At 44.2% G+C, this 12,726-nt stretch overlaps 1 long non-coding RNA gene across 2 annotated transcripts in view; it reads right to left on the bottom strand.

Annotated features, from left to right (window-relative positions):
• The window catches only part of LOC140210051 (uncharacterized), a 34,643-nt gene extending 22,502 nt beyond the window's left edge, over window positions 1–12,141 (bottom strand). For both annotated transcript variants that reach the window (XR_011889138.1, XR_011889137.1), the window contains exons 1-2: window positions 11,599–12,141; window positions 7,361–7,434 (exon numbers count right to left, since the gene is read on the bottom strand). This is a non-coding gene — a long non-coding RNA (uncharacterized lncRNA). The remainder of the gene's footprint in view (window positions 1–7,360; window positions 7,435–11,598) is intronic.
• Between the last annotated feature and the right edge of the window lie 585 nt (window positions 12,142–12,726).

Here is a 12,726-nt window from a genome sequence, read left to right as displayed (position 1 = left end):
GGAAGGTATTTTACTCAGAGAGTGGTTGGTGTGTGGAATGCACTCCCTGAGTCAGTGGTGGAGGCAGATACACTAGTGAAATTTAAGAGCCTACTAGACAGGTATATGGAGGAATTTAAGGTGTGGGGGGGGTTATATGGGAGGCAGGGTTTGAGGGTCGGCACAACATTGTGGGCCAAAGGGCCTGTAATGTGCTGTACTATTCTATGTTCTATGTTCTAATATGGGGAAAGGAGAGGTCATGTAGTTTGGTAAGAGGAATCAAAATATCTTTTATTATCTAAGTGTAGGGAGACTACCTATAAGAGAAAGACAGATGAATCTAGGCTTTCTGGAACTGGAATCAAAGGAGGTTGTCAGGCAGGTGAACAAGGCAAATGATATTTTGTGCAACACACAAAAAGTGCTGGAAGAACTCAACAGGATCGGGCAGCATCTATGGAGAGGAATGAACAGTTAATGTTTCGGGCCGAGACTCTTCATCATTTCTGGAAGGGAAGGGGGAAGATGCCAGAATTAAAAGATTGTGGGAGTGGAAGGAGTACAAGCTACAAGGTGAGAGGTGAAGCAAGGTAGCTGGGGGAGGGGTATGATGTAAAAAGCTGCAAAGTGATAGGTGGAAATGGTAAAGGGCTAGAGAAGAAGGAATCTGGAGAGGAGAGCACCAAGGGGAGGTGATAGGCAGTGAGGAGAAGAGGTTGGGGGGGCAGAGAAGGGAATTGAAGAAGAGGTTAAGAGGAGGGGGATAATTTACCAGAAGTTGGAGAAATCAACATTCACACCATCAGGTTGGAGGCTACATAAATGGAATATGATGTGCTGCTCCTCCAACCTGAGAGTCGCCTCATGGTGGTAGAAGACTTGGCCATGCACTGAAATGTCAGAATGGAAATGGGATTGGCAAAAAGCAGGATTTGCCGGTGGCCAACTATCTTAAATCCAATCCCCATTCCCATTCCAACCTGTCGGTCCATGACCTCCTCTTCTGCCACACTGAGGCCACTCTCAGGTTGTAGGAACAACACCTCATATTCCGTCTAGGTAGCCTCCAGCCTGATGGCATGAACATCGATTTCTCCAACATCGGATAAATTTTCCGTCTCGCTTCCCTCTTCTTCAATTCCTTAATCTGGCCCCCCTCTTCTCCTATCACCTCCTCATGGTGAATTAGAATTTCAGAAGTAATTACTAGGCACCACAAGGATGACAGCTTCTCTTACACCATTATTCAATTAGGCAGTGATCTTTTAGTTAAAAAAATACCATGAACAAATCCCAAACTGCAAAACGTCATAATACAGGCAACTAGCTTGTCTTAAGATATCATGTGGAAATACACCAGTTCCTTTTCGAACTCATTGGATGCACTTTGCAGCTGTCACCACCAGGTCTCTGTTGTGTTGATTTGCTGATCTAATGAAGTCACTACAAGTATATTGTTTGCATCACTTGGCAACTCATTAACATCAATTTAACTCTGATGTTGGCAGTGTTGCTTTTGCAGAGAGCAGTGAATAGGTGATAGTACTAACAGGCTACTTACATCTGGTTCCAGTTTTACTTTGATAAAAGCTCTGTTCTCACTGACACTTTTTAGAGATAAGATTTTGATTAGTTCATCTTGTAACAACTTAATCCAATATCTAACACACTTCAAACTTTCACTACAAATTCCACTAAAAATTTATGTCTGAAAGACAAAAGTCGCTGACCACCAAAAAGAGGCACTGCGTTTGGTACTTGGACAACCTACACTATTCATTGCATTATAACTACGTAAAAGAAGCTTCTTCTCTGATTGGCCGTGCCCACTGCAGCTGACAACTGCCTCAAGTAAGCTAAAGGTCGAACCTGTGCTACGTTACACCAAGCAATAGGAGAATAGATGAGATCGTGAGTGCAAAGGATTTCAGTTATTGTGGATGGTAAAATGGAAGGGGGAAGAGGTTACAGCAGTGATCACTCTTTTTAAACATTTTCAGCCTGTGAAACACTTTGGCATTCAGGAAGGTCTACAAATGGAAGATTTCCATTTTTTTAAAGATGTCCTGAATCCATTTGGGTTTAGGGCTCTCAAGGTGCATTTTCAAAGGAAACATCAGATGTCCCATCAGAAAATAGAAGCTCTGAAAAATATAGACACAAATCAGCAGCAGCAGTCACATGGAGATCAATTATCCCATAAGAGTGGTCAGACGCAGTCAATGCATCTTCAAATGGCACAGCCTTGCAGTTGTAGTTCACTGCATCACGTCACCCACTGGTCACCAATTTTTATTGTACCTGGAATTTATTTGTTTTACCTCACCCTGATGTTACTAGCCATACGGAACCCTTATATTTGTAGCACGCATCTTGCACAGCACCAGTGATTCAAACAAAATCACCCACACACATTCCATGTCACTTACTGATGCACTTGCCTTAATTTATACTTTATACTTTATTGTCGCCAAACAATTGATACTAGAACGTACAACCATCACAGCGATATTTGATTCTGCGCTTCGCGCTCCCTGGAGTACAAATCTTAAAAATTTAAATTATAAATCATAAATAGAAGATAGAAGAGGGAAAGTAAGGTAGTGCAAAGAAAACTGAGAGGCAGGTCCGGATATTTGGAGGGTACGGCCCAGATCCGGGTCAGGATCTGTTCAGCGGTCTTATCACAGTTGGAAAGAAGCTGTTCCCAAATCTGGCCATACGAGTCTTCAAGCTCCTGAGCCTTCTCCTGGAGGGAAGAGGGACGGAAAGTATGTTGGCTGGGTGGGTTGTGTCCTTGATTATCCTGGCGGTACTGCTCTGACAGCATGTGGTGTGAAGTGAGTTCATGGACGGAAGATTGGTTTGTGTGGTGTGCTGGGCTGTGTTCACGATCTTCTGCAGCTTCTTCCGGTCTTGGACAGGACAACTTCCATACCAGGTTGTGATGCACCCCAGAAGAATGCTTTCTATTGTGCATCTATAAAAATTAGTGAGGGTTTTAGGGACAGGCCAAATTTCTTTTATTTTCTTAGGAAGTAAAAGTGCTGGTGGGCCTTCTTGGCAGTGAACTCTGCTTGGTTGGACCAAGTTAGGTCATTTGTGATATTGACCCTGAGGAACTTAAAGCTTTTGACCTGTTCCACTTGCGCACCACCAATGTAAATGGGGTCATGCAGTCCGCTACTCCTTCTGAAGTCAACAGCCAATTCCTTCGTCTTGCTGACGTTGCAGGATAGGTTATTGTCTTCGCACCATGCCACCAGGTTCTTATTTCCTCTTGTAATCAAACTCATCATTACCCGAGATATGGCCTACAATTGTGGTGTCATCAGCAAACTTATATATTGAGTTCGATGGAAACTTGGCTACACAATCATGGGTGTACAGTGAGTACAGCAGGCGGCTGAGTACACAGCCTTGTGGGGTACTGGTGCTCAGAGTGATTGTAGAGGAGAGCTTGTCCCCTATTTTTACAGCCTGGGTCCTGTCTGTGAGGAAGTTGAAAATCCAGCTGCAGATCTGAGTGCTAAGGCCTAGGTTTGGAGCTTAGGAATCAGTTTATCAGTTTTTCCAGAAGGCATCGTGTAATAGGCAAGAGACATGATTACAGCTGCCAGAATCTGGAGCATAAAGAAACTGCTGGAGGAGCTCAGCATGTCAGACATCATCTGTGGAAGCAAGGGGTGGGCAATGTTTCTGGTTGAGACACTTCATCTCGAGTGAGCGTGTAGAGAGGGAAAAGCTAGGATTGAGAGATACAAGGGAGGAGGTGAGGTAGATGACTGGTAGAACCAGGAGAGCAGGGAAATGACAGAAAGATGAAATCAGGAGGGGTGGAGGAGGAAGAGGAGTGAAAGGGTAAAAAAAGAGGGAAGGTCGACAGAGGGAACCAGTAGGGGAGGAGAATGAAACTGGGTGATGGGGGGAAGGGTGCTGGGGTGGATTCATGGTGGGAGGGGCATAGATAAGTGGATCAGAAGGAGAGAAGGTGTGGATTACCTGAAACTGGAAAAATAAATGTCCATACCATCGGGTTATAGACTATCCAGGTGGCATATGTGGTTTTCTCCTAATTTGCTTTTGGCCTCCCCTTTGATTTGGAGAAAACCAAGGATACACAGGCCAACATGGAAATGGGAAGGAGGAATCAAACTGGCATGCAGCTGGGAGATCAAGATGGCTATAGCAGACAGAGCATACGTGTTCTTCAAAACAACTGTTAGTCTGCCCTTGGTCTTACTGATGTACAAGGAGCCATATCAAGTGTACCAAAAGCAGTAGGGAAGTTTGGAGTAGTAGCATGTACTTGATTGCCTGACCTAGAGAGAATGGGATAGGGTAGAGTGAATCAGATGGTCATGAAGATAGTTGTCCCTGCTGAAAGCAGAAAGAGGTAAAATGTAACCAGTGATGGGATTTTATTTCAATCGGCATAAATAATGAATGATGAAGGGTGAAGGCTGACACATGACAAGAACTGGGGGAGGCCAGGTGTTGCTTGGAAAGGATGATACTAGCCTCCTTGGGAAGGAACATGACCTGTACCATCTTCAGAGATCATCTTCAGAATCCTTTGTCAGAGGTTGGCAACTTCCTAGCAACCACACTGCAGCTATTGTGAAAATACTTCATCAAAATCAGAAAAAAAGGCACAAAGAGGATGCACCCACATGATTAATTTATGTTTCATGCTATATGTTGTCACTAAACTAATAAGTTTGAACTGAAACTGGTGTTATTTTTGTGTAGTCAACAAAGTTGCTGCAAGCTATGTGGGAATGCTGGGAAACGCGATTGACATTACTGAAACTGCATGTAGAAATGGGTAAAAAACTGATTATATTGCAGGGTGCAGGAGAAGTTACTAGGATGCCGCTTGGATTAGAGAGTGTTGTCTAGGAGCTACTGCAGACTGAAGGTAGCACATGCATGCCAGAATAATGAGCATTGGGTTGCATGCCATGGTGCTGGGGTCTCTCAGTGGCAGTGGCTGAGAAATGGAGTCTTTTTTGATATAGGTAAGCAGTTAAATCTACATGAGGCACAACAAAACTCAGACTGGGCATTAATTGTCACTCACCATCAAAAATAACTCACAGTTGCCTCTGACAAGAGGAAATGAGATGTTGCTCTTTATGTAGAAGATTTCAGTGTCTGCCTTCCAGCACAGTGAACCACAAATTACATGCTGTTGCCTACATGAAGATAAAGGGCTGCAATCCCCTTGACAGATATTGGTATCAAGGTTCTTGCCCGTCTATAAGTTAATATTTCACAATCCTATGACTGACAATATTCAAGCAGACTAATGTTTTAGGCATGGTTTGCCTGTCCTTTATAAATTTCCACTTCAAAAAATTTTGGCTTAATAACTCTCTTCCTAACATCAAAAGTCTCCTGGGAACCTTTCCCTTTGGACTCAAATTTCTTTACTTGGTGTCCTGTGTTCCACTTTCCCTTTTAAATACGCTAGGACATTTGTCTTCATGTGAATTGCTCTATAAGTTATCATGAACATGTATGTATTAAGTGACCATGCAGGGTAATTCTGGAAGTAAGAGAATCTAACATTTCCTGACACTCAATCACTTTCATATTTCATTTGCAAACTGGACCACATCCAATTTTCAATGCACTTAAATTTTCAATTTAAAACTTAAGCCGCTTTTGTCTCTGGAGTGGGGGTGATTCTTCTCGATGCACAAGCACGGTGGTCTGCAATCTATTGCAATTGGATACAGGAGAATAAAATTATAGAAGCCAGATCTGTATGCTTTGGTATCCATGGTAAATTAAGCCTAGGTAATATTGTTATAACTTGCTTAATTCAATGAAGGGTAGTGAGATGAGTGAGAACAATGGCAACTGAACAAAAATTGATATGATGTCAAGGTATTTGTGCATGATCAATTAAGAAAACAGAATTGAAATACACATCAAATTTGGTGGTAGATTGGGTTTGAAGGGCTTAATTCCCTGTTCTATGTTACCAAGGGTCCAAATCGTAAAAAAAAATCTGAAATCATGATGAAGTCAGCAAACTAATTTGAGAAGCAGATTTAAGAAGGTATCGCTTTCAGTCTAATGTCAGATATTTCTTTCGCAGGTATTGAGAGTAAATTGATCTGGAAACTGTCTCTGAGATGGGCTCAAATCCAGCACCATAAGAGAATATGCGGAATCCACCTCATAAAAAGCAGGCTTTTGCACAAGTTCTGAGATTTGATTTATGGAACACCATCTATTCCCCACATGTGCTGAGGGGAGATCAAATACTCTAACATAATGAGATGCTATCTGCAGACCAATTAAAACTGCCATTGGAAGAGGAGGTATCCTGCTTTATAAAAAAAAATCAAATCTCATTTTTTGAAATAAATTAAATCTCTTTTTTACTGCATTTAATATTTCAGATGCATTTAGCAGTGTTATTTTGCATTTTAAATTATGAACAGATCTTAAAGATTGTAGACGTTGTGGGCAGGGAAAGGGTGTGATCAGTAAACCATAATTGGAAGTGGGTACTCCCTAAATTTGTCTTTGGCCTCATGCTTATAAGCACGTCTTGTAGATGCTTTGAAGTTTTATGCCAATAACTGGTCAGCAATGAAAAATGTCACTTTGGAGAAATACCTGCTAATTGATCCATTTCCTGAGATTTACATCAGGGAGCTTCAGTATTTTAACCAGAAACATTATTTAGCCAGCACCGCCAGACAATAATGAATAACACAGTATCAGATGCTGTCATAACAGTTCTTGTTTAATGATAACGTAAGCAGAGTACTAAAAACTGTTGCTATCTGACTTAGTAAAAAATAAGAGTAGAATTTTCATTTTAGGAACAATGGGTGATTTGGGTGCACGTTACCCTCAACATTTCCCTTTTTGAAGTACTGTAATTGATTGATTCCAGTTCCTTAAGTTTGTCACAGCCAGGGGACATAATGTAAGCTCCCTCTACCTATTTAATGCTCCCAATGGCATGCATCTTTAATGGCCTCTGACAGCCAAGTCCAGCTCCTTAGCTACCAAACCCAGCAGAACCCTTTCTACAGACAAGAAAAGGGAAAAGATGGGTTACTGGTGCCTTAAAATCAGTCGCTTCAGGTAGATGGGGCTTGTCAGCCATGGTTGGCAGCTTGTCCAGAAGAAAATAAACTCTGATCTCGAACCTCCTCTGCTTTGCAACTATAGCAACTCATGGGGAAGGCTTTGGGAGTAAACCCCAAGGAAAAATCTAGATTGGAAGTCCTTAAGGCAGTTCAATTCTGACTGGTAATGTTGATTGGCAGACTGGTAGCTGTGACACCACTGGTGCCAAACTGTATTAGTTTCTGCCATTCCTTTGGATTCATCTCGATATCATACTGACCTGGATTTTATTCTGATTTGTGTATCATGTAGGCAGCTAGGACGTAACATCTATGGTCAACCCCGGCCAATGATCTGAAAATAAGGAAATACTGATTAAATCACTATTCTGTAGTTGTAAATTATCATCTGAAGTGTATGCTAATTTTAGTATTGGAATCAGGTTTTTAATAACAATGCAAAATTATATCTAATAGTTTTTAAAACATGTTTATGAGTTTCTGCCTGCTCCTGTCCCACCGAACTTGTATCTGCCTACCTGGACTCCATTTTGTCACCCATAGTTCAGTCTCTCCCCACCTACATCCGGGATACACCCCATGCCCTCCACCTCTTCAATAACTTCCAGTTCCCCGGTCCCAACCGCTTCATTTTCACTATGGATGTCCAATCCCTACACACCTCCATTCCCCATGAAGACGGCCTCAAAGCCCTCCGCTACTTTCTGGATAATAGACCTCACCAGTTCCCCACCACCACCCTCCTCCGGCTGGCGGAACTGGTTCTCACACTCAATAACTTCTCTTTCGGCTCTTCCCACTTTCTTCAGACAAAGGGTGTAGCTATGGGAACTTGCATGGGCCCTAGCTACGCCTGCCTCTTCGTTGGTTATGTGGAACAGTCTGTGCTCCAAACCTATTCTGGTACTGCTCCCCAACTTTTCCTTCGGTACATTGACAACTACATTGGTGCTGCTTCCTGCACCCATGCTGAGCTCGTCAATTTCATTGACCTTACTTCTAACTTCCACCCAGCCCTCAAATTCACTTGGTCTATCTCGGACACTTCTCTCCCCTTTCTCGATCTCTCGGTCTCCATCTCTAGAGACAGACTGTCCACTGACATCTTCTACAAACCCACTGACTCTCATAAATACCTCAACTATACCTCTTCCCACCCTGCCACATACAAAAATGCCATTCCCTATTCCCAGTTCCTCCGGCTCCGCCGCATCTGCTCCGAGGATGAGGTTTCTCGTTCCAGGACATCTCAAATGTTCTCTTTCTTTAAGGATCGTGGTTTCCCTTCTGCTGTCATCAATGATGCCCTCACCCGCATCTCCTCCATTTCCCACACTTCGACCCTCACCCCATCCTCCCACCACCACAACAGGGACAGAGTTCCCCTTGTCCTCACCTACCACCCCACTAGCTTCAGGATCCAACACATTATCCTCCGCAACTTCCGCCACCTTCAACAGGACCCCACCACTGAGCGCATCTTTCCCCCTCCACCCCTCTCCGCCTTCCGCAGGGATTGGTCCCTCCGTGACTCCCTGATCCACACGTCCCTCCCCGTGGATCTCCCACCTGGCATTTAGTGCTACACCCGTCCCTACACCTCCTCTCTTGCCACCATTCAGGGCCCCAAACAGTACTTCCAAGTGAGGCAACACTTCACTTCTGAGTCTATTGGGGTCATCTATTGCATTCGGTGCTCCCAGTGCGGCCTCCTCTACATCGGGGAAACCCAGTGCAGATTGGGGGATCGCTTCGTCGAGCACCTCCGCTCCGTCCGCCAAAACAGACAGGATCTCCCAGTAGCCACCCACTTCAACTCTGCTTCCCACTCCCATTCAGATATGTCCATAAATGGCCTCCTCTACTGCCATGATGAGCTAAACTCAGGTTGGAGGAGCAACACCTCATATAACACCTCCAGAACGAGGGGTCACGGTTTGAGGATAAAGTCGAAGCCTTTTAGTACTGAGATTAGGAAAAACTTCTTCACACAGAGAGTGGTGAATCTGTGGAATTCTCTGCCACAGGAAACAGTTGAGGCCAGTTCATTGGCTATACTTAAGAGGGAGTTAGATATGGCCCTTGTGGCTAGGGGGATCAGAGGGTATGGAGGGAAGGCTGGTGCAGGGTTCTGAGTTGGATGATCAGCCATGATCATAATAAATGGCGGTGCAGGCTCGAAGGGCCGAATGGCCTACTCCTGCACCTATTTTCTATGTTTCTATCTTTCTATACCGTCTAGGTAGTCTCCAGCCCCTTGGTATGAACATAGAATTCTCTAACTTCCGGTAATTCCCTCCCCCTCCCTTCCCCTATCCCTATGTCACTCTGTCCTCTTCCCCAGCTGCCTACCACCTCCCTCTTGGTTCCACCTCCTTCTATTACCCATTGTGTTTTCCCCTATTCTTTCTTCACCTTTCCTTCCTGCCTATCACCTCCTTGCTTCCCTTCCCCCACCCCTTTATCTTTCCCCTTACTGTTTTTTCACCTGGAACCTACTAGCCTTCTTCTTCCCACCCTACCCCCCACCTTCTTTATAGGGCCTCTGCCCCTTCCCCCTACAGTCCTGACGAAGGGTTCCGGCCCAAAACGTCGACAGATCTTTTCCACGGATGCTACCTGACCTGCTGAGTTCTTCCAGCGTGTTGTGAGTGTTGCTTTGACCCCAGCATCTGCAGATTATTTTGTGTAAAACATGTTTATTAGTGTTCTCTTGCCTCAGATTGTTTTTTTTTGTTTTGTTTTTAAGGGCATTCTCTCAGGCTCTGGTACATGATGAGTTCATTCCGGCAGAATACATAATTAAGTTTTGGCTGTAAATTCAGTAATACTTTTTACTACGATTTTGAAAATCTCAAGCAAATTGCACAGAACAACAATAGGAACCAAGCAGAAATCCTGGGTCCTGAATTTAAGAAACCACTAATGATTAAAAATGAAAACAGAACCAATTTAATGGTGGTTATTACTCACATGGTTGGAAGAAATTTCTCTGAAGAGGCATTGGATTAGTCTAAATTTTGGATTCGCATTATAATATACCCCGAGCAGCCACACAATGGAACAGATTAAGCCACTCAAGCTGTTAAATTTCTAAGCAAATAATCAGCAGGGTGGAAACTGTATATTGAGTTGGCTATGGCAGGTAAATCAGAACAGAGAAAAGCTCAGATGCTCATCAAAGTTGCTGGTGAACGCAGCAGGCCAGGCAGCATCTCTAGGAAGAGGTACAGTCAACGTTTCAGGCTGAGACCCTTCATCAGGACTAACTGAAGGAAGAGTTAGTAAGAGATTTGAAAGTGGGAGGAGGAGGGGTAGATCCAAAATGATAGGAGAAGACAGGAGGGGGAGGGATGGAGCCAAGAGCTGGACAGGTGATAGGCAAAAGGGGATACGAGAGGATCATGGGACAGGAGGTCCGGGGAGAAAGACAAGTGGAGGGGGGGAACCAGAGGATGGGCAAGGGGTATAGTCAGAGGGATAGAGGGAGAAAAAGGAGAGTGAGAGAAAGAATGTGTGTATAAAAATAAGTACCAGATGGGGTATGAGGGGGAGGTGGGGCATTAGCGGAAGTTAGAGAAGTCGATGTTCACGCCATCGGGTTGGAGGCTACCCAGACAGAATATAAGGTGTTGTTCCTCCAACCTGAGTGTGGCTTCATCTTTACAGTAGAGGAGGCCATGGATAGACATGTCAGAATGGGAATGGGATGTGGAATTAAAATGTGTGGCCACTGGGAGATCCTGCTTTCTCTGGCGGACAGAGCGTAGATGTTCAGCAAAGCGGTCTCCCAGTCTGCGTCGGGTCTCGCCAATATATAAAAGGCCACATCGGGAGCACCGGACGCAGTATATCACCCCAGCCGACTCACAGGTGAAGTGTCGCCTCACCTGGAAGGACTGTCTGGGGCCCTGAATGGTGGTAAGGGAGGAAGTGTAAGGGCATGTGTAGCTCTTGTTCCGCTTACATGGATAAGTGCCAGGAGGGAGATCAGTGGGGAGGGACTGGGGGGACGAATGGACAAGGGAGTCGCGTAGGGAGCGATCCCTGCGGAAAGCAGAGAGAGGTGGGGAGTGAAAGATGTGCTTAGTGGTGGGATCCCGTTGGAGGTGGCGGAAGTTATGGAGAATAATATGTTGGACCCGGAGGCTGGTGGGGTGGTAGGTTTGGACCAGGGGAACCTTATTCCTAGTGGGGTGGCAGGAGGATGGAGTGAGAGCAGATGTGCGTGAAATGGGGGAGATGCGTTTAAGAGCAGAGTTGATAGTGGAGAAAGGCTTCTGCGGTATTCCTGTTGTTAAAGCTCAGATGCTTGTACCTCTGGTCTCCTAGAACCCTCAAGATGATAAACGACAAAGTACTTTGACACTCTGCAACCAGCTTAGAAATGACAAGTGTCATCCATGGCTCTTTACAAACAACTAGGTGCAGGGAGAATTCCTTGATACATTCTGAATAAAATAATAAGTTTTTTTTGCTAGATATAGCAAGTGCTCACCCATTAGGAAAGGAATCATTTGTGGAATCCAGGAGACGGGAGATGTTGGTCAACAAAAACACATGAAAAACGTGGCCTCTGAGCGTATGCTCATGACCTTCTGCTGCTGGAGCTGATCTACTTTAATGTTTGATGTGGTGTGCATTCGGAGATGCTGTACTGCACACCACTGTTGTAACGCATGGTTATTTGAGGTACTGTCTTCTTCTTGTCAGCTTGAACCAGTCTGGTCATTCTCCTCCGACCTTTCTCATTAACAAAGCATTTTCATCTGCAGAACTGCTGCTCACTGGATGTTTTTTTTTGTTTTTTTGCTCCAGTTCCTGTAAATCCTAGAGACTGTTGTGCATTGAAATCACAGGAGACGAGTAGTTTCTGAGATGCTCCATCTGGCACCAGCAATCATTCCACAGGCATACTTGAGGTGCTCACCCATTAGGACTGGAATCATATGTGGAATCCAGAAGGCTGGAAATGTTGGTTAACCATATTGAATCACCACAGAGGAGACAAATTTTAGCAAAGACATGTAGTCTCATTGAAATAAGGCCATACTTGTCTAGAAGAAGAAAAATAGCAGACAAGGATATTAGACCATGACTGAAAAGTGAAAGCCTTATTAGGTAGGTGCAAGGAGATCCAACTGCAGTTAAACTACTGAGATATAAAGATCAAGATTAAGGGCAGCACCTTCATTGATCATTTGACCACTGGAGGGGTCTAAAGCTGGATTTAGCACATGCTGAAGCAGTCAGTTAAACCAACAGATAGTACAGGAGTACAATGTTTTTGATGTATTACAATTATCTGAACAAGATCCTGTCCAATCTGAGTGAAATGCATGTGCTACTCATACACTCATTAAAATGGACATAGATTGGCTTTGTTTGGCTGCCGGTATTGCAATAATTTGATGATATAATTACAGGGAAATCCTCCAGAGAAGTCAAGGAGCCAGGATCCTACTGAAAAATTGCATGTAAAAGTAGAAGTAAAATCAAACTGCTGGAGAAAATCAGCAGGTCAGGTAGGAGCTCTGCTTTCAGTCAACTTTTCTTGGTTGAAACCCAGCATCCGAACAGGTTTAATGCAAAGTCATGATTTGAAATATCATCCTCTGCCTCCACA

The sequence above is a fragment of the Mobula birostris genome, chromosome 2 (genome assembly GCF_030028105.1).
Source record: "Mobula birostris isolate sMobBir1 chromosome 2, sMobBir1.hap1, whole genome shotgun sequence".
In the NCBI taxonomy this organism is placed as follows: domain Eukaryota; kingdom Metazoa; phylum Chordata; class Chondrichthyes; order Myliobatiformes; family Myliobatidae; genus Mobula; species Mobula birostris.
This window is presented reverse-complemented; position numbering and strand designations above follow the sequence as displayed.